This window comes from Alosa pseudoharengus, unplaced genomic scaffold (assembly GCF_046254945.1).
Source record: "Alosa pseudoharengus isolate Yale_2024_CS ecotype anadromous, Long Island Sound unplaced genomic scaffold, YU_APseudo_1.1 YU_APseudo_1.1_scf_1, whole genome shotgun sequence".
In the NCBI taxonomy this organism is placed as follows: Eukaryota; Metazoa; Chordata; class Actinopteri; order Clupeiformes; family Clupeidae; genus Alosa; species Alosa pseudoharengus.
The window spans coordinates 19,713,094-19,733,095 of record NW_027468564.1 but is presented as its reverse complement, the minus strand read 5'-3'; the positions used below and the strand labels follow the sequence as shown (position 1 = coordinate 19,733,095).

Here is a 20,002-nt window from a genome sequence, read left to right as displayed (position 1 = left end):
TACTTCTGTTAATGGGGGACTTCAACCATGTCAACCTGAACAAATCACTCCCCAGGTACAAACCTCAGATTCACCTTGCCACGAGAGGTGAGAAAACACTGGACCAATGTTATTGCACACTTCCTCAGGCGTTCCGTGCTGTGGTGCGGGCGCCTCTAGGTCAATCGGACCATAATATGATATTTTTAATGCCTCAGTACCGTCAACAACTAAAAACTGTTAAACGATCCATAAGGACAGTAAGACAATGGACACCTGCTGCTGCGGAGATGTTAAGTGACTGTATGGAACAAACGGACTGGAATGTTTTTAGGGAAACATGCGATGGTTTAGACGACTTCACTGACACAGTCACCTCCTACATTAACTTTGTAGAGAACTCTTGCATACCATCAAAGTCTGTGGTTGTTTTCAGTAATAATAAGCCATGGTTCAATAAAGAGATAAAACAATTATGTACAGAGAAAAATCATGCTTTTAAAAGTGGTGACAAAGATCAATATAGAGTAGCTAGATTTCAATTTGAACGTGCTGTGAAGAAAGCAAAGGCTAGATACAGAGACAATCTAGAAGATAAATTAAAGGCTAAAGATACTAGAGGGGTATGGCAGGGACTACAGAGAATAACTGGGTACAAGACTAAACAGGCAGCACAAAATGTAGACCCCCAGCTACCAGATAGGCTTAATGAATTTTACTGCAGATTTGACTGCCCCCGACCAGACAAAGCCCCTGCAGCTAGAACTGACCCTGTATGCCCACCATTTGTGGTCAAAGAACATGAAGTCAAGGCCCTGCTCTGCAAACATAATGTGAGGAAGGCAGCAGGGCCTGACGGTGTGTCTGCTTTCACTCTTAAGAACTGTGCCCATCAACTTGCCTCTGTCTTCACAGACATTTTTAACTGGTCACTTCGGGAATGCAAAGTCCCTGCATGTTTTAAATCTGCTGTAATCATCCCTGTACCTAAAAAATCAAATATCAGCTGTTTGAATGACTACAGGCCTGTTGCTCTGACCTCTATTGAATGAACGGCTCGTCTGTAGACAGTTAGCCAGTGTTGGGATGGACAGCTATCAATTTGCTTACCGTGCTAACAGGTCTGTAGAGGATGCTGTTTCCCTGTGCCTCCACAGCATCCTGCAGCACCTAGAGGCCCCAGCTACATATGCAAGAGTTTTATTCATAGATTACAGTTCTGCTTTTAACACTATTATACCCACTATATTATTTGGTAAACTCCAGTTGATGGGAATCAATCAATCCCTCTGTCACTGGATTTTAAACTTTTTATCAGACAGGCGGCAGGTGGTGAAAATAGACAACCTGTTCTACAAACCCAGTATTCTCAACACTGGGGCCCCACAAGGATGTGTCCTCTCTCCTCTGCTCTATTCTCTATACACCAATGACTGTGTGTCCCATTCTGAGAATGTAAAAATCTTCAAGTATGCAGATGATACAACTGTGGTGGGTCTTATCAGTAAGAACTGTGAGTCAGATTATAGATCTGAAGTGGCAGCCTTAGAGGTATGGTGTAAGGGGAACAACCTGTTTTTAAATATCAACAAGACAAAGGAACTGATTATAGATTTTAGAAAAAATACAGTAGCTCACTCCCCTCTGAGCATTGATGACCAGGCAGTAGAGAGTGTTTAGTTTCAAATTCCTTGGCACCACCATATGTCAGTCCCTAAAGTGGGAGGTCAACACCAACCTCATCATAAGCAAAGCCCACCAGAGGCTTCACTTTTTGCGCCAGCTGAGGAAGTTTGGTGTAGCTAGGGATGCAATGCTCCAGTTTTACAGAGCTACAGTGGAAAGTGTGCTTGTCTTCTCCATCACTGTCTGGTATGGTAACACCACCTCTTCAGAGAGGAAGCAGTTGGAGAAGGTGGTGCATTCTGCATCCAAAATCATAGGACATGTCATCCCATCTGTAGCCTCCATCTATGCCACACGGATTAGCCATAAAGCCCAGAAAGTACTAGGTGACCCTTTCCACCCTGCCAGGTACCTTTTCCAACTACTGCCTTCTGGTAGGAGAGTCCAAAGTCTCAGGAGTAGAACATCTCGTTTCTGCAACAGTACTTACCCTGCCACTATGAGGCTCCTTAATGCTCAGCAGAGGCGGACAGAGTACACAGCTTCATTACTTGACTAAAAGTACAGATACCCTTTGCTAAATTTTACTCAAGTACAAGTAAAAGTACAACAGTCAGATGTATACTTAAGTAAAAGTACTGAAGTACTTGTTTTTAAAAGTACTTGAGTATCAAGAGTACAAGAGTACATTTTCTAAATATTGCATTACTACTGCCACAGTGCTTACATTTATGTACAGAATCGTCCTACATTGAGTTATGAAAAATGTTAATGTTGGAGAATGTAAAAGGAATTGAAAGTAAAATCAAGTCATTTTCATCTTTTTACCATGTTGCCAGTGATGGGCAGTATTTCTAATATATGTATTTAAAATACGTATTTCAAATACAAAATACTATTTTGTAATTGAAACACTTGAAGCAAAAACTATCATTAACTTGTTCAGAAAATTGAAATAGTCTGGCGAGGTGGGGCCACAGGTTGGCACATTCCCAGGATGGACCTGCTGCATCTTCATCCATTGCTTCGTCCATGGTTTCGTCTCTTATCTAAATTTGACCACGGAGTTGACTTTGGCGGAAAGCTCAAGGTGATTGCTGATAGGCTGTCCCAATCAGTGGCACCTGCACAATCCAATCACGTTTGAGAGGGAAACAACAAATTGAGGGTTTCCGAGATTTTTCTTTTTTCCTTTTTTTTTAGAAGTAGTAACGGGTACTCACGGTTATGGATAGAAATGTAGTCGAGTAAAGAGTACAATATTTGCCTCTCAAATGTACTTGAGTAAAGTCATGAGTACTCCCCAAAAATGATACTCGAGTAAAGTACAGATCTCTCAGAATTGTACTCAAGTACTGTACTCAAGTAAATGTACTCCATTACTGTCCGGCTCTGATGCTCAGTCACCTTGCAGAGCAAATCTGTACTAAATGACCTCTTTCATATGCACTTTATAGACTGCACAAGACACTTTATGGGAAGGTTTTTTTTGTACTGCTTTTTACTGGTTTGAATGCTTGTCTATGTGATTGTCTTTCATGTCCGGTATGTGTCTTTCATGTTCTGTATGTTCCTGTGTTTGTCCTGTGTATTGTAATTTTTTTTAACTGGAATGGCACCAAGACAAATTCCAATCAACTTTGTTGACATGGCAATAAATTATTGAATTGAATTGAATTGAATTGATTATAGTCAAGCACACAGTGTACAGTAGCACTCTATGGAGGTTCTTGAAGTAGTTCCAAACTGCACAGCCACACACACATATATTTATTTACTTTCAGGGCCAAAATGGCCGACCACAGGACTCAATAGTCCCCCTCATGGAGTATTAACACCCACATAGTTAACACTGAGGGCCAGATGTACGTACATTTGCGAATGTAGCGTAATCAGCATCATGGACACACCGCAGATTGCGAACGCTGTCAGACCCAAGTTTCCGTCGTATTTATCAATCGTTCAATCCTTAGTGTAAACTGCGCCTTTCTCTGCCTTTCTCCGCCCATAAACACAATTTACGAACGTCCACAACTGAATGGCAGCGCCTACATACAAGCGCAGTTGAATGAAGTTAACCCTTTAGGCGCCAGAGGTTTTTTTCCGAAACGATCAATTTTGACATCTTCATTTCAAAAGGCTATATCTTAAAAGTGATAAGAGATAGAGACTTTCTGTGAATTAGAGAAATATTAAGGATGACCCAAAGTTTATGTAGAGATTAAATGTTTATATCTAATTTGCATATTATGACGTCATATGGTGGCGGCCATCTTGGATTATAGAATTTTCATGAAAAGTCGCATGTTTGAATGATAAAATGCACCACTTCTTTCCCCCCAAAATGTCCCTCACCTTCTGTATGCTATATTGCACAATACTGAATGCTCAGGTAAATAGTAAGTAGTGAACAAACTGTGTAAATAATTACTAATAAATGGCAGTAACAAACCAAAAGCATGTAGCGGTAGACTGGCCTTTTGCTGTAGAGATTTTCCATTTACTATATACAGTAGGCACTCTGATTCCATGTATGGGGCACATATATATTATTCAGATGACACACAAACACAAGTAGACAAGACCTGTTTAGTTCAAAAGCTCATTTGCCACGGCAAGGCACAGATCAGGAGTTAGATGACGAGACAAGACAAGAGACAATGTTAGTATTTTTTTTCTTTTTGTTGTTTTTGTTGATGTTTTTTTGTTTTTTTTTTCTTAGCTGACAAAGACACACACATCACAAGGACATGAACACACAAAAAGGAACACATAGTGTATGTCCTAAATGATCAGGGAAATAGATAGCAAATCAACAGTGTAAATCATTACTAATAAATGGCTGACATTTTTTTTTATGTAGCAGGCCTTTTGCTGTAGAGATAATGACTCCCTATCCCTATCCATACAGGGCCGGCATTCCCATCATCTTGTGATAGACTATGCATGACCTAATGTGTGTGTGTGTGTGTGTGTGTGTGGGAGAGGGAGAGGGAGAGAGCGTGTCACCACCTCCACCATGCGAGCAGCATGGCCAGATCTGCCTCGCGCGCACCCAGTGGAGAGAATTTGCGCAGCTCGGACTAGGCCTACTGTCATTCTCATTGCGACTCCCCACACTGCCACTACGTTCCCCACTAACTGTCCTATGAGCACTTCGACCTCGTCTAACATACCCAATGGCATTAGACAAAGGCTCCACCACGTTACTGTCGCCGCGATTGTGGAGAGGCACACGTTCAGAAGACAGAAGCTAGCGCTATCATTAGGCTACCTCCAGCCTCGTTTGCCACACCACTACCCTGCTAACTTCCCGATGAACACTCCGAACCCGTGAAACATTATTCCCACCAGTGACATTGGGCAAACGATTCAACGTTTGTGCTTGGTGTAAGCTAAACTATGGAGTAAACTCTCACTTTCTCCAGCTGCATCATTGCAAGGCAGGGACGCATCTGAAGCCTCACTAAACGAATCACCGTCATTTTCTGAAGGCAGATATTCCCCTTCAGAATCAGGGTCCGCGAATAGAAGACCCAACACTTCATTTCAGGTAAACTTTTTTGATGCTATTAGACGATAATCTAATGCAAATACTCGCTGACGTTGACAATATCGCTCTGACAAAGTGGCTCACACGCACACTAGCTCCGGTATTTCACGCACTGATTCACTGCAGCTGTAGCGTGAAAGTTTTGTTTAAAGCGTGCCCTTTTTCGGACTCGGGGATGACGTATGACATGTCTGCCATCTAGTGGAGGGGAGGTCGAATGAAATATGACACCCTATTTGACTAAATCGGCCGTTTTATTCAGTACCGCATCTTGTCGACTATAGTCGCCTGTGGCGCCTAGAGGGTTAACTGATGACAACATTAAAAATAATCAAATGTTTAGCGATCATGAAATAATACCATACATGATAAGATGTAAACAAGCAGGGAGATAATGAAGATCAGTAGTTCTACTCAAACTACTTGTGCACGTAGGCTATGGAAGATTGGTCAAATCTAGCAAGTAGGAAAGTTTAAGTGAATGACGTGAAAGTGAAAGTAAGACATTTAAAAGGCCAACGAAAGTTGAGGTTGCTTTTGGTAGTACAAAGCTTTTACATCATTGCGGCCTGTTTGTACATACCTCGCAATGATTTTACACGCACATTGCGAAACAAATACGCCTGAAGTGGGCGCAAAAGCGTTAGTACATCTGGCCCTCAGTTTCAGAGAAACCTGGTAGAGCTGTAACTCTTGAACCGTAAAGAATGAGGTGTTACACTCTGACTATGCCAAATCTGTCTATTATGTTAGAATGACAGCACAACTACTTCACAGAGTCCCCCTTTGCCCAACTAAGGGCAGCAATAGTACCACAAAGAACAATAATACTCACCCGAAGAGTGCTCTGTAAATTGAGTAATGAGGATGTTACCACAAACTAGACTCAGACATGTTACAAAGATTGCCTTTAGCAGACAACTAAACTGTGCAGCCAACAAACGATTGTGTGACATGAACAATTTGGCCCACGATCCCTGCAGAGACTTGGTTCCCCAGTTGCGATGGATATTAGGGAAGGAAGTGAAGCCCATGTAAATGATCAGCCCCAGAAACCTGTGAAACTCTTCTGGGGTAACTTCGTCCCATGCCCCTGGACTATTTGCATGACGGCCTACTAAGCACAAGTTCCCACCCCTTCCGGTTTGTAAAACCACATATGCCTAAGAAAATAGTATGAGTAAAAAAAACAACATAAAAAGTTTATTTCACACAATGTTTTAGTGGCAGTCTGCACCGCCCTACACACACCACCTAAATCTATACCTAAGTGAAGATGCGGACTAAATGGTATCGGAACTGGTGCTACTGGTGCTTCTGTGGCCTGACACAGGACCTACGGAAGAATGATTAATCAACCCCAAACCCACCAAATAAAATGAATTAACAGAAATGTTGGCATATTTTACATATGAAGTATTAAAGCGATGGTTCGGAGTAATTTCACCCTAGGGCCCTAGGGTCCTCGAACCCTGGTCGAGTAGCGCTGTCAGAAACTAATGACGTTCTGCAGTCGTGATGGAACCAACTTTTATCTCGTAAATTACCCCACTAATAATGCCCTGAATGGTATGAAACTTCTGCAGTAGTACAACTACGACCTTTTAGTCCAATAACGAGGCATTAGAAAGTTTGTAAGTGCACCAGGAGTTTATTTAAATAAGACTTGCCTGATTGTCTGCTACTATACCGCTGCGTCAACATTTCTTCCGTGATTTGGGAAAAGCCCGTAAAAGTCCTGGCAGGAAGCATGCATAAGGATGTAGATCCAGGAATGCACTAATATTTTGTTCGTAGTCCAGTTTGCAACAATTATTAGTTAACACTAAGTTGTAAACACTTCGGAAAAAAAAAAATGTAAAACTGGATATACCAAAAAATTTTGATGTAATCGCTTGCGTGTCATCTCAAAACCAGGCCATTTTCGTGGGTCCATCACTAGGTGGCAGTCTCGCCAGGTCTCGCTGATCACTTCCCGGAAAGTTTACAGGCAATACTTCATATTTCATGAAAGACGTTATAACTCCATTTCTAGAAAAAAACAGCGATTTTGATGAAAACTACGGTTTGCACCCACTGAGAGCTTAAAGTCTCACCTTTTAAACGAGCCATTGTATGTGTTCATAGCTATAACACAGAATATGCTGTGGCTGTACAAAAATCATCCACAATGGTCTAGATTGCTGGCACTCTAGGACAAAGCTTCCGAAAACAGCTTGGCATTCAATGAGTTAAAAGCACACTATGCAGTAGGGGTGGGCAATATATATCGTCTGCGATAATATCGTGATTGTTGTTTTAACGATGTGCAAATTGCCATTATCGAGTATTTAAATTACTTATGGGGGAAAAACACTCGAAATCACGCATTGAAGACTCATACATTCCCAGGAGGTGTATGCGGAAGAAAGCCCCTGGCTGCAGCAGAGCAAGTGTCACGTGATCACTAGTGGGTCACAACATTGTCACACGCACGCCTAATGTTTATTTTGTGCAGCGAGAGTAGCCTACTTGGGATTTTATGCGGCTACTTCTGTTCAAGTAGCATTGATGAGACAGTCACGTTTTTTTCCTACATGGTATTATATGGAGAGAAAACATTAGCCTTTGAGTATTTTAATAGTCAGTTGTAAACAAAGAACTATTCTCATGTAACTCTTTTGTAAATGGACTGAAGTTCGCTCTAAATATCTACGGTTACCGATTATGTTAACCATTCTCATATACATTATCCATAAGCTAATCGTGAAGCTGTCCGCGCGCTGTTGGAAATAACAATTGATTATAGAACCCCTGTTAACCTAATGATTCTGACCCCGCTAGATATGGAGAAGTTTCGGTCAAAGTAATATTACTATCCATAGTAGGCCGATGTGAGCCTACCCACAATGCTGTTACAAGAATGCCTTCTAGCTGTTTAATTAGACACATCTTCCCCAAGAATAGTGTGCGAGGCCCTCCTCGGCCGATTAATTCGGGAGGCGCCTTCACTTGAGTAATGATCCTAGTGTGAAAGTCGGTCAGAGGCTATAGTGCTGGCCTGGACCACTATGCTCATCTGGACAGAACACCTTACTGAAGCTACAGAGGGTTCAGGGTGTGCTAAGGTTAGCTGTCTAATTCCAGACTACTAATAAAATCAGTGACCCACCACAGTACAATACGATGGCCAGTTCTCCTGGTAGCATGCCTACACTTTCACTGATTTAGCCCCCACGGCCCTGGAGACTAATCCTAGCCGTTCCTCCTGGCCCATCTTAAACTTGAGGGATATCTAAAGAAACTCTAGAAAACTATGCGGGTCAAAGCATAACAATTTATTTGTCAGGTACAAGCTATTCATCCAATACATTATAGAAGGTACATCAAAATGAATAATGTGAAAGTTACAAAAACAGGTTAAAGGAACATTTAGGAAACCATATGAAGCAATCAGAGAATGAACATATCAGCTCAGAGGATGATGACTACACACCTTAGTGGTGCGGGAGATTCTGACTAGAGAATGGCTCCTAGAATGCTCTGTGAACCTCACTTAAATAGGCTACCTAGTTTGTGGTTGGTTACATTGATATGGATCACATGATTGGAGGTCAGCTGATTTGGGATCACATGGTTGGAGGTCATCTGATTTGAGAGTACTTTGATGGGACTTGAGACCATTGTTGTAGTGAGAGTGCATTAATCAAGACATGACAAGGTACACATTAATTACATTTCCTGCTTCCTAGTTAGTTTCTCCTGTGAAAAAGGCAAAGGTTAGAGATATAATCAAAAGTTGTTGTCGCAGCAATATGTGACAATGGGCCCACCATGAGGTCATACCATCATGTGGTAGGGTAATTAATCAACAGTTCACATGATCAGGAGTTTGATCAGTATAGAAACATTAGGACTCCTTACACTAGCCTACATGATTGCTCTTAAACTAAACATTGAAGGACATAACTGAGATATACTCTGTTGGTCTGCTTAGTTTTACAGTGAATCCTATGCAAAGGTTTGAAAGGAACTTCAGCTTCAGACTTTCTCTTGGGAAACTGTTAGGCCTATTCATCTTCTCTAATGTAGCTGGCTGGACCATGTCATTGCCACACACACAAGTGGGGGCAGAATTGGAAATGTGTCATAGAGTGACAATGCATTGGTTGATTTGGTTAAAAAGTCACAGGTTAGGTTATTGGTTATTATTGTAATGATGCTATTCATAAATAATGAGCTGTAAAGTAACTCAGACTTTAACAAAAACAATTTTTTAAAGGATATCGGCTAATTATCGTTATCGTCAAAATCACAAAATATATTGAGATATTATTTTTTGTCCATATCGCCCACCCCTACTATGCAGGTTATTTACCTTAATATGCAACTTGTTTAGCTTAATTTACCTTCATTTAACAGCTTCAGAGTCATTGGAATGGTTATATGACTTTTTTTCGGGTTGAATGGTGGCCGTCTCACGTCTCACATACACGGCAGGCACCGGCTAGAAAAAGGTAGCGATGGAGTTTCTCAGACATTTGTCATGACAGAGCCAGTGAAAAAGAAGCAAAAAACGAGAAAACAGTAAGGAAATGGCCAATGCTGCATAGTTTATTTTTAAGCAAATTTTCTGCCAGTGCGGTAAGTAAATTTGTCTTGATAAGACTCGTTAAAATAAGTCAAAGTGTTCTTAAATTAAGTCAAAATTATCTTTTGAGAGAGCGCTTAGTATGAAGTCTCTTCATACTAAAAACAATACAAAAAATATTTTTTTTATCTTAATATAAGATCAGTAACACTTGGTTAGATTGGGCAGTGTTGTTATCACACATTTTGGTCATTTATACTGAGAAATGTTACCTTTTCTGCCTTTATTTCATTTATCGTCACGTTAGGCGGATCATTATATGCTCCAAGACCAAAGTCGGCGCCTGCCTAATTCACTTCTACTGTATCCGAAGCCATGAGCAACAGGCAGATGCAAGACATAGTTTGCAAAAAATCACTGCTTTATTAATGGCCAATAGTGTAGACATATCATAAGTCTCGTTCACTAACTCTGTTTTGGCAGCAATCAGTAGATGGCAGAAGCATCTTCTCTCTTTCCCTCTCTCGCTAGGTGGCTAGGTGGCTGCTCGCTCTAAAGGAGCCACACCAATTTTACAAAGGTCTCTAGAACTACAGTAGGGTCACATGGGATCATGTTTTGTTGCCCTGTCAGATTTTACTGAGAGAGACAGTGCAAAATAGTCTAGTTAATAATGTGTTTAATTAAGATATGGACACAGTGCCAGTGTGGAGGCTTGTTTTAGACAGAATTTTTGTTTATTTTTTGTTTAATATAGCCTGCTGTTATATATTTTAATTGATACTCATTATTATTTATATTTATTTTAGACTTATTGTAACAATTAGAACACAGAAGAAAATACATTGCAATTTTATGCTAGTTATTTTGTGGTAGAAATATCGGTATTGGTACTCGGTATTGGCAAGTACACAAATACACATACTCATATCGGTTTGATAAAAAAAGATGGTATCGGGATATCCCTACTTGTCCCTAAAAGTATTGTTACACTAGCCTGGCGAGCCAGACCCACTTTAAAATGTAAGGTCTGGGCACTCACCGTTCGCAGTGCTCAGTCCGAGGGTCGGGATAATCAGTTGTCTTTCAAATTCCCTCTGCACGCAATAGGACGCAATAGGATATTTGTTTTCAAGTAGCAGGGAATTCAAGCCAAACCGTTGCAACTCTGCCATCAATCATTATGTTAAGCCCAACAAACGACTCTATACACGATTTCAATGCCAGATTTAGTTTCGATTTCTAGAGCTCACAAGTCAACGGAGAGTTGCTAGACTAGCCCTGGCAGCAAATGTAATTTGCTGCCGCTAGGGGCGCGTCTAGATTTCTAGGCTATTGTTACACCACAATACCCAATTTGTCCCACGGTGAGTGATATTTCCCTGTTACACAGCCACTGGATTTGAGGGTTCCCCCACCTGCCAAATCCCACTTTATCCAGCTGTGTATTAGTCAATGTAATCTCCAACAAAGTGCAGACGACGTCCGGCTGTCCATTTTTGCAGACTAGTTGCATACAAAAATATATATTGCATGTCCAAAAATACAATTTTAGAAATTACATAGCCTTCCTATATGTATATGCAGGCTAAATTATTAATGTTGAATAATATTATTTGTAAACTTTGGTTTTGTGGGCCACAGTTGTGTTAGAGTGTGGAGTACTTTTAGTGGGTCTGGTGTGGCCATGTGATGATGTAGTCACCTATTTCACCTGTGGGTGATTGACTGGGAATATTGATGTTTCATGTTAGGACACTTACGGCCTCTACACACAGCTGCGTGCGTTGCAGTGCTGGAGACGCATCCCATTCACTTTACATGGGCTTACGTCATCTGTTGCCGAACTAAATTGTGGGTCCGTTGCGTCGCGTTTCTCCCGTCGCTCGCGTTGAGCTGTTGCTGCACCGACAGACGGCACCAGCCAATCAAGCCAATCGACGGACGGCACCAACCAATCAAATTATGGTTATACTTCAAGTCATTTGCATAGCTACCGTCGGGAACACCCACTGGCATGCTTTGACTGAACGCAACTGTGTGTAGAAGCCGATAATGTCCATACGTTTTCAACCAACTGAAGCCCCTCAAAACACTGCATGAGAAATCTCACATGGTTAACTTTCTGTACCATATCTTCCCATATCAACATACCAACTTACTGTATACTTAGGAACAATAATAGATGCCAAGCTATCACTGATGCCATCTATAAAAAGGGTCTGCAGCGAATGTACTTCATGCGGAGTTCAGAGTAGAAAGAGACATGATGGTCCTTTTCTATCGCTTTTTTGTTGAGTGTATTTTAACTTTCTGCTCCATTGCCTGTTTTTTTTTCCACTGACAGTGACAAACAAAAATAAACCAACCGGGCTCGCAAATCATTTATTCCTACCAGCATTACACTACTGAACAAGTTAGGGATAAGGGACTGTACGATATTTAGCAGGGGGGGGAGGGCCGGTCGCCAGACGATCGGGTTAAAAATGTTCTGCCTGGCCCTCCCCCCTGGTCAATTTTTTTTTTCCAGGGGCCTCCCCCCGGCTCAAAAAAATTCTCCTAGGCCCTCCCCCCTACCTGAATCAAATAAAACTGGTGGAAAAATGACGTTTACAAGGTTAAAACGGCCAGCAAATGTCATAAGCACACATACACACACGGGGCTACAAACCAGTGTTGCGCGGGTTTGGTCACAAGCGGCCCGCGGTCGCCCGATATTTTAATCAACCCGACCGCAACTCGGACCGCGAATATTAATTAGGACAAAATTATACCCGACCCGCGATCCGACCCGCTTATTTACAAAATGTGTGCTTTTGGTTATAGCCTGCATGCAGTAGTCCATTTCTGTAAAACAAACTAATTTATTTGCAAAACTTTATGCAGTAGAACTACACGCAGGCATGCAGGACATAATGTTTGCGCAGGAGAGAGAATGAGAATAAGAGCGCAAGCACGCACGCAACCACCAAGGATTAGAACACTAGGATAAGATTTGGCCATGGACATACTTCTTTCGAAAATAAAAATGGGGAGGCAAGGTAGGCAAGAGAGATACATTGCTGGTCAAAACGTTAGCGTAAGAACTGGTTTAAAATGCTGAATGAAGCACAAAGCTTTACTAAAGCACATCCACTGTTTAAAGTCACAAACACAACGAACTAAGGTAACTTTTATGCATGCGCGAACCTATACATACCGGTAGGGCTATCAGGGGGCACTCCAATTGAGCCTAAAAATCCAGCAGCACGACTTTTAGAGGCATCAGTTGGGTTGAATCCGACGGGAACACAAATTTTAGATACGTCCTCGATTACCGGCATGTTGTCTCTTACATCTAGCCAGCTGACGTTTGATCAACAAAAAGAGCTGTTGCAAATGCAGCTTGAGCAAAAGAAATTGGAAGCGCAAGAAAGAGAAAGGGACCGTTTATTGGAGATGGAACGGCTTAAACATAATGAGTTGTTGGAGTTTGAAAGGCTTAAACACCAAGAGTTGGATAGGGAAATTGAGCGTAAGAGGCTTAATCTGATTGCTGAGGGCAAAATACCTGCTAGTGGGGGAGTTTTGACCCAGCCGTCGGGATTGTCTGGTATGATTAAATTTCTTCCCAAATTTAATGAGCGCGATCCAGACGTGTTTTTTTCTTTGTTCGAAAACGTTGCTTCTGATAGAAATTGGAGCAACAAGGATAAAACGTTGCTTCTACAAACTGTGTTAGTCGGAAAAGCTCAGGAGGCCTTTGTTGCATTGTCTCCTGCTGAGAGAAAAGTGTATCGATGTGTTAAAGATTATGTCTTGAAATATTATGAGTTAGTCCCCGAAGCATATCGCCAACGCTTTCGTAACTGGAAAAAGACCGACAAACAAACTCACGCGGAGGTGGCTAGGGACTTAACAAGTTTTTTTCACCGCTGGCTCCTGTCAGAAGGGGTTGATACTTTTGAGGCATTGTGTGATCTCCTTGTTGTTGAACAGTTAAAAAATATTCTGGTCGAACGTGTAGCTGTTTATGTAAGTGAACATGGGGTAAAAACAGTTTCTGAGGCGGCTGCACTTGCCGATGCATATGTGTTGACGCACAAAAATCAGGTGCGTGATTTTGCTCCGCGTAATGAATAAAATCGTCCTCGTCGTTTTAATTCGGGCCCTCCTGTAAGGTTCGAACAGGTCAGTCATACTAGAGCACGGGAGAGCGATGCACAAAATAAGTGTAACTATTGTCTTGAGACTGGGCACTGGAAGAAAGAATGTCCGTTGTTAAGTGCACGCAGCAAGGCTAAGACAAGTGGCACATTTGTTGGCTGTGTTGCTAAGAGTAGGCCTGTTCCTGCAGGTTATGTTGAGGCTGATCAATCAGATATGGCTTCGTCTACTTCTAAGTCTTTGGAATCTGAGCAGCCAAATGTGCCAGTGGAGATTATTGGTAACTCAAATTTATCAGACAGTGTTGATTACACTCCATTCATTACTGATGGTGTTGTCTCCCTGGTAGGCAGTGCTCAGAGGGCTCCTGTTAAAATTTTGCGGGATACAGGTGCCTCCGAGTCTTTTATTAGCCAATCTGTTTTGCCTTTTTCTTCTGTCTCAGACACAGGTAGTGTTGTTTTAATACGTGGTATTGGACTTCAATCTTTTTCAGTGCCATTACATAAGATCTGTTTGTACTCTGGATTTATTAATGGGGAAGTTACGATTGCGGTTCGACCATCTCTGCCCATAGATGGTGTGGACATTATTATTGGCAACAATCTGGCGGGTCATTGTGTCTGGCCGGAGGGGTCACCAGCACCACCTCCTGTGGTTAAAACGGTGGTTAAGCCATTGGCTGAGCCAGACGAGTGTCTTAAGGAGTTTCCAGAGGTATTCACTGCCTGTGCAGTTACTCGAGCAATGGCACAGCTGATGTATCCAAGTACAGTACTGTTAAATTATTTGTTCCTACATTACCTCCTACATATCCTACAGGTGTTCCTACAACACCTCTCTCCCGTAGTGAAATTGTGGATGCCCAGCTAAAGGATAAAGGTCTTGCAAAGTATTTTGATTTGGCTTCAGATGAGTCTAATAACAGTTACTGTGTTCAGAATGGCTTGCTGCTTCGCAGTTGGTTGCCACATGCAGACACGGAGGTGGCATATCCAGTGTTGCAGGTAGTAGTGCCTGAAGAGTACCGGAGTATTGTGTTAAAAACTGCTCACGGGGAGGTAGATGGACACTTTGGAGTGAAGAAGACCTACAGTCGGCTGCTTCAACACTTCTATTGGCCGCAAATTAAAAGGGATGTAGCGAAGTTCATTAAATCTTGCCATGTATGTCAAATTGCGGGTAAACCGAATGCATGCATTAAACCGGCACCCCTACATCCGATTCCATCTGTAGGCACTCCTTTTGAACACTTAATAATTGATTGTGTTGGTCCATTGCCCCCATCAAAATCTGGCAGTGTGTATATGTTTACCATAATGTGCCAGGCTTCTCGGTATCCAGCGGCATATGCCTTGAGGAGCATCACTACCAAGTCCATTGTGAAGTCGTTATCTCGATTTATATCTATCTTTGGTATTCCAAAAGTGGTTCAAAGTGACCGTGGGTCCAATTTCACATCTAAAACCTTTGCAGAAGCATTGAAACAGCTACGACTCAAGCACAACCTTAGCAGTGCATATCATGCGCAGAGTCAGGGGGCGCTTGAGCGTTTTCACGCTACGTTAAAATCTTTGCTGCGGGCGTATTGTGTCGAGTTAAAAAGGGACTGGGAAGAGGGCCTACCGTGGCTGTTATTGACAGCACGGGCGGTTGTCCAGGAAAGTACAGGTTTCTCTCCTAATGAACTGGTGTTTGCACATGAAGTGCGCACGCCTTTGTCCGTTTTGAAGGGTGACTTGGAAAGTACTGAGCCACCTGAGAATCTGTCTGAGTATGTGCAGGGTTTTCGTCGTAGGTTATTCCTAGCCTGGAAGATGGCCAGTGAGAATTTGACAGAAGCTCAAAAGAAGATGAAGCGACATTTTGATCGTAAGACGGAAGAGAGAGTTTTTAGCCCAGGGGATCAAGTGGTGGCATTACTGCACATTCCTAGTTCACCATTCGGGGCTAAGTATTCGGGTCCTTATTCCATTGTGCGACAGGTCTCTGACACAAACTATCTGGTGTCCACTCCGGAGCGTAGGAGATCTGTGCAGCTTTGCCATGTAAATCTGCTCAAGCCTTACTACTCTTCTGTCTCTCAGGGGGAGGGTGGTAAGGGTGAGGGTAAACCAGTGGGGCTGTCTGTTGTGGAGGGTGCATGGGACACATCTCAGGTGGCAGCTGAGGATGGTGTGCGTGGCCCAGATGACGCAGTCCTGCAAGGGCGGTTGAGTAACACAAAAAATTTGGCTGACTTGGATGGTCTTTTGAGTCATTTGGGTGGGGAGCAACGGGAACAGTTAAAGTCTTTCATTTTTGAGTTTTCATCTTTGTTTTCAGACACGCCAACTTGTACCAGTCTGATTGAGCACGATATAGACGTGGGGGATGCTCGGCCTATTCGGCAGAGGTTCTATCGTGTCGCCCCAGACAAACATAGGAGTTTGGAGGCGAGTGTGCAGTACCTGGTGGACAATGGGTTAGCTGAGCCATCATACTCAAGTTGGGCTTCACCGTGCTTGCTTGTTAAGAAACCAGATAACACCTATCGGTTTTGCACAGATTACAGAAAGGTGAACATGGTCACAAAACCAGACTGTTTTCCTTTACCACGAATAGAAGATTGTGTGGATCAAGTTGGTGCTGCCCGTTTTGTGAGTACATTTGATTTATTGAAAGGCTACTACCAAGTGCCACTAACACCAAGAGCTCAAGAGATTTCGGCATTTATAACTCCTTCAGGCCTGTACTCTTACCGTAGGATGAGCTTTGGGTTACGTAACGCCCCCTCAACCTTTCAACGGCTTATGAATAGAGTTGTTGCGGGGTTGGAGGGGTGCCCAGTGTACATCGACGATGTAGTTTCTTACGCTGACACCTGGGGGCAACATCTTGCTCGCATTGGCTCATTGTTTGAAAATTTGGTGGCAGCAAATTTAACAGTGAATCTAGCGAAGTGTGAGTTTGCCAAGGCCACTGTAGTCTATCTAGGCAAGGTGGTCGGTCAAGGTCAGGTTAGGCCGGTAAGAGCCAAGGTTTTGGCCATAGACGCGTTTCCTCCTCCATCTACTAAGAAGGAGCTGATGCGGTTTTTAGGAATGATTGGTTATTACAGGAATTTTTGTTGTAATTTTTCTACAGTTGTTGCTCCTCTGACCAATTTACTTAAGAGTTCTGCGAAGTTTGTGTGGTCTGCTCAGTGCCAGCAGGCATTTGAAAATGCGAAACTGTTGTAGAGCTCTGCACCAGTCCTGGCTGCGCCCCAGTTAGATCAGCCTTTCAAGTTACAGGTGGACGCAAGCCAGGTGGGGGCCGGTGCAGTTCTCCTTCAGGTTGATGAAAGCGGTGTGGATCGGCCTATTGGGTATTTCTCGCGTAAGTTCAACAAACATCAGATGAACTATTCAACAATTGAGATGGAGGCCCTTGCATTAATCTTGGCGCTCCAGCACTTTGATGTTTACGTGGGGGGTGGGGTACATCCTGTGGTGGTCCTTACAGACCACAACCCCCTCACATTCCTCCAGTCATTGCAGAACTCTAACCAACGCCTTATGCGGTGGGCACTCTTTTTGCAACCCTACAGACTGTCCATTCGTCACATCCGGGGAGTTGAGAATGTGATGGCCGATGCGTTGTCTCGGGCCCCGGATGGGGCGGTGTGATTGTGTGCATGTCCATATCTTTGTCTTCTCTGTTTCTGTCTGTCCTTAATTTGCTGTCCAGGCGCCAGGATCTGCTGGAGGGTAGAACATGGAGGAGGCTGGTGGTGAGAGTCCAGTCTGGGGTTTAATGGTTGTGCCACCATGAGTGAATGATCACGGAGAAGTGTGCGTGCATGTGATTTTCCAGAGTGAATGAGTCATTTGTTACAGTTTGAATTTTTTCTTTATTGATTTGTTTTATTATTATTGGTGATGTGAGTTATAGTGAATCAGAGTACCATAAGTATGGGCCTCTGTTCTCTTAGGGGGGAGGTGTGACGCTCCAGCTTTACCATGCTGGGTTAATCACTAGCCCTCTTGGTCTGTCTGGTGTTTGGCAGCTCTTTTGTGTTTTGTATCTCGGCCTGCAGGGGGGAGCTCTAGGTTTCTGATGACGTGGCTAATTGGTGGCGTAATTGGAAGCTGGATAAAACCTGGACCTCGCAGTCCGCGAGGGGCCTCTTGCTCTGGCTTGCTCGACATCACACTTGCGGCTGCGCTCCCCACTGACACATCTTTTTGCATTACATTTCATTATACTGACATACACCACAGTTTTACTTTGGCACACATTTACTGACTTCTGTACATAGTTTATTTAATAAACCTATTTCTCGTTAAATATACTCCGGTGTGGTCTCCCCCTTTTATGTTGTGGCGGCCTTGAGCCAGGAAGTCATGACAATATGGCTGTGTAGTCTGTGCCATAAGATTTATTCCTGCAGGCTGCCCGTTTCGGCTGTCATACTTTTAAATGGCTTTGCAAGAAGTAGGCCTACATAGACCATAACTTGTACTACTGTCATCTTTAAGAACTTTTCCCAATATTCCCCATAGCCTATATCGCTTTTCCTGAAGGGGTGTCTTTATTATTTTAACTCGCGTCTTCAGCTTCTTTACTGTTGACTTACTGTATTGATGCTTTACTGTATTGATGCTAGCCTTCTCGTGATATTTTAAGTAGGCCTATTTGTAGAAAATATATATTTAATTAATTTTAACTGATCCGCCCGCAAATGACCCGAATATCATTGAAATATTTGGTTTATGACTCATAACCGCGGGTGACCTGCAAGCTTACGAGGGGAGTTGTGGGAGATTCAGGTAGGGTTGCGACTTTTGGGACTCGCCCACTCTGTCAAAGAGACGTGAATCATGTTTTGGCCTACAAACCTTTTAAAATATCGAAAACGGATCATTGATCAGGGGAAAAAATATCATGGATCAGGAAAAAATAATTTCCCTCGGCCCTCCCCCCAGGCCAAAACATTTCTCCTGGGCCTTCCCCTAAGGCTTAAAAAATTATCTTAGGCCCTCCCCCCCCTGACGACCGGCCCCTCCCCCCCCCCCCCCCCCCCCCCCCGGTAAATATCGCACAGTCCCTAAGTTCTGTGTGATAATACTGCACTTTGGTATGATATTAAAATGTCACATATGACTTTTGCAATGCTTATGTAACCTGCTACATTATCCCTTTATCATTAATGGGTAATAATTGGTACTTTGTCACACTGTCTTCCAGACTTGCTGACTGCAAACTCACATATAAGTCCTTTGAGATTGTGGCATCAGTTCTACAGTCACCAAACTCCCTGATAGAGCTTGACTTGAGTAATAATTACATGGGAGATTCTGGAGTTCAGCTTCTTTCAAAAGGACTGTCTAGTCCCAACTGCAAGCTGCATATATTAAGGTTGGTGATTGACATTTATTTATGGTGATCTATTTTCTCATAGTTTAAGAGAACCACATCAACATAACAGTCAAACAGTTAGCCTACATCACTTTGGTAGCCTGAGTAGCCTGTTATAAAATTGGTATATTAAAGTCATATCAAATCCTTTTTAATTATGTGGCCATCAGCACAGCCATTGATTGTGTACAAAGCAGTAACTGTCCTCCTCTGTCTTTCATAGCTTGTCCCATGACAGATAAGTGGTGATGATTGGTTCCTGGGTTTTTAGATATTTTGGAAATGGATTTAAATGGAAGGGTGGCCAGATGGATCTGCCAGGGCAAATTCAAATACGCTCTTAGATTAAAATGGGTTCCCAGGCCAACATGTGAGCCTCTTTCTGAGAGAATGTAAAAGGAGAAAAATTACACCTTTTAGCACTGCTGTCATGAATCAGAATTATGGCTGGTGAATATGGCTGAAAACTGTATCACAATATTATTATTATATAAGTATTTCATATCAGTCGATATCGCTAATTATTGAATTAAAAAAAAAAAAAATATTTCAGATAAGGACCAGAAGAAAAAAAAGTTCAATTTAAATACTTTTTAAACATTTTAAACTTAACCTTCCTCTGATTTTAATCACCTCAGTTATCAATCAAAGCAGAAGGGAAAAGAAATAGCAACACAATCATGAAAAACACTCAAATAAATAAATGTGCACGTAAGTCTGAATGAAAAGCAGCATTGGTTGAAGCC

The 20,002-nt window shown here is 42.5% G+C and overlaps 1 protein-coding gene across 1 annotated transcript in view; it reads left to right on the top strand.

The window, feature by feature from the left end:
- LOC143126765 (protein NLRC3-like) overlaps positions 1–19,250 on the top strand; it is a 34,283-nt gene extending 15,033 nt beyond the window's left edge. The window contains exon 7 of the mRNA XM_076288288.1: positions 19,086–19,250. The gene's annotated coding sequence lies outside the window, so the exon portion shown is untranslated. The remainder of the gene's footprint in view (positions 1–19,085) is intronic.
- Positions 19,251–20,002: the final 752 nt, after the last annotated feature.